Source organism: Ascidiella aspersa, chromosome 5 (genome assembly GCF_963924565.1).
Source record: "Ascidiella aspersa chromosome 5, kaAscAspe10.2, whole genome shotgun sequence".
In the NCBI taxonomy this organism is placed as follows: Eukaryota; Metazoa; Chordata; class Ascidiacea; order Phlebobranchia; family Ascidiidae; genus Ascidiella; species Ascidiella aspersa.
This window is the reverse complement of record NC_139451.1, coordinates 14,108,553-14,111,052: the sequence shown is the minus strand read 5'-3', so window position 1 is coordinate 14,111,052 and position 2,500 is coordinate 14,108,553. Positions and strand designations below refer to the sequence as shown.

Below are 2,500 nucleotides of genomic sequence, written 5' to 3'. Positions count from 1 at the left end.
CCGCCCTTGAGCCGCCAGCCGTTGGCCTCTTCGAGGTCGACTCGCCGCCGCCGCGCGGGATTCTGGTCGCGATCGTCGCGCATCGTGCCGTGCTGTCTTGAGCGGGACGGGCGCTCGCGCGTCCGACGCCGCAGCAGCCGCGCGGAGAAATCCCCGCGCGGAACGTTTGCAACGCGACCCTGAGGCGGGCGCGGCCCCGGGATTGACCCGAGGCCGCAATTTGCGTTCAGAACGTCGATGCTCAATGTGTCCTGCAATTCACACTAATTCACGCAGCTAGCTGCGTCCTTCATCGACTCACGAGCCGAGTGATCCACCGCCAAGAGCCATCCACGATTGTTTCGCTCGCACAGTGCCTCGCACTATAGGGTGACAAAATAGACCGCGCCGAGCGGTCGGCCAGGCCGACGCTTGAAGCCGGAGCGCGCGGCACCGCGGCACTCGACGCGCAAACATTACCGGGTGACCGAATCGCCGGCCGGCGCGCCGCTCCTCGCGGGTCGGGCGCCGGGTAGCAAAGACTTTTTCTCTCGCTTGTCCGAGTTTCGCGTTCGCCGAAGCGTTTGCGAGACCGTTAATGATCCTTCCGCAGGTTCACCTACGGAAACCTTGTTACGACTTTTACTTCCTCTAAATGATCAAGTTAGATCGTCTTCTCGGACGCCGGCTCGACCGTTGCCGGCCGCGCCAGGTCCAATCGGAGGACCTCACTAAACCATTCAATCGGTAGTAGCGACGGGCGGTGTGTACAAAGGGCAGGGACGTAATCAACGCGAGCTAATGACTCGCGCTTACTGGGAATTCCTCGTTCAAGGGAAATAATTGCAATTCCCTATCCCTAGCACGACCGGGGTTCAGCGGGTTACCCAGACCTGTCGGCCAAGGCGAGCACATGCTGATCCGGTCAGTGTAGCGCGCGTGCGGCCCCGAACATCTAAGGGCATCACAGACCTGTTATTGCTCAATCTCGTGTGGCTAAACGCCACTAGTCCCTCTAAGAAGTTAGACGCCGACCGATTGGGTCGCGTAACTAGTTAGCAAGCCAGAGTCTCGTTCGTTATCGGAATTAACCAGACAAATCGCTCCACCAACTAAGAACGGCCATGCACCACCACCCACAGAATCAAGAAAGAGCTCTCAATCTGTCAATCCTCACTGTGTCCGGGCCGGGTGAGATTTCCCGTGTTGAGTCAAATTAAGCCGCAGGCTCCACTCCTGGTGGTGCCCTTCCGTCAATTCCTTTAAGTTTCAGCTTTGCAACCATACTTCCCCCGGAACCCAAAGACTTTGGTTTCCCGCAAGCTGCCGGAGAGGTCGTAAAACTAACGCCCCCCGATCGCTAGTTGGCATCGTTTATAGTCAGAACTAGGACGGTATCTGATCGTCTTCGAACCTCTGACTTTCGCTCTTGATTAAAGAAAACATTCTTGGCAAATGCTTTCGCAGTCGTTCGTCTTGCGCCGATCCAAGAATTTCACCTCTAACGGCACAGTACGAATGCCCCCGTCTGTCCCTCTTAATCATTACCTCGCGCTCCGAAAACCAACAAAATAGAACCGAGGTCCTATTCCATTATTCCATGCACCATTATTCAGGCGAATCGCCTGCTTTGAACACTCTAATTTTTTCAAAGTAAACGTTCCGGCCGCCGCCGACACTCAGTCAAGGGCACCGGCGGAGAACCGGAGGTGAGGCCAGGACGGCCAGTACACGCCTTGCGACGGACCGGCCGCCTGCGCCCAAAATCCAACTACGAGCTTTTTAACCGCAACAACTTAAATATACACTTTTGGAGCTGGAATTACCGCGGCTGCTGGCACCAGACTTGCCCTCCAATGGATACTCGTTAAAGGTTTTAAAGTGTACTCATTCCAATTACAGGGCCTCGTTTAGAGTCCTGTATTGTTATTTTTCGTCACTACCTCCCCGCGTCGGGAATGGGTAATTTGCGCGCCTGCTGCCTTCCTTGGATGTGGTAGCCGTTTCTCAGGCTCCCTCTCCGGAATCGAACCCTGATTCTCCGTTACCCGTAAGAACCTCGGTAGGCCAGTACCGTACCGACGAAAGTTGATAGGGCAGACACTTGAATGATCCGTCGCCGGTGCGAGACCGTGCGATCCGCAAAGTTATCCAGAGTCACCAAAGGTTGCGGGCCGAAGCCCGGTCGGTTTTTGGTCTGATAAAAGCACGCCTCCCGCGAGGTCGGCGCTTCACGCATGTATTAGCTCTAGCATTTCCACAGTTAACCACGTAAAACGTACGATCAAATGAACCATAACTGATTTAATGAGCCATTCGCAGTTTCACTGTACGAGAGCTCGTACTTAGACTTGCATGGCTTAATCTTTGAGACAAGCATATGACTACTGGCAGGATCAACCAGGTAGCTACTTTAGCGTAGCCCCGAAAGGCCGACGAAGGAGGCGCCGCTGATGCGGCGCCGTCGCTCGGTCGATGCGAAACCCGAAGGCTTCTCTCCGTTAAAATTTCGTTCTTTGCT

At 55.2% G+C, this 2,500-nt stretch overlaps 2 non-coding genes across 2 annotated transcripts; both read right to left on the bottom strand.

Annotated features, from left to right (window-relative positions):
- Positions 1-174: 174 nt before the first annotated feature.
- Positions 175-328, bottom strand: LOC146144715 (5.8S ribosomal RNA). Its single transcript, XR_014499057.1, has one exon. It is a non-coding gene; the product is annotated as a 5.8S ribosomal RNA (ribosomal RNA).
- Positions 329-575: 247 nt separating this feature from the next.
- Positions 576-2,386, bottom strand: LOC146144714 (small subunit ribosomal RNA). The gene has a single exon (XR_014500653.1). It is a non-coding gene; the product is annotated as a small subunit ribosomal RNA (ribosomal RNA).
- Positions 2,387-2,500: the final 114 nt, after the last annotated feature.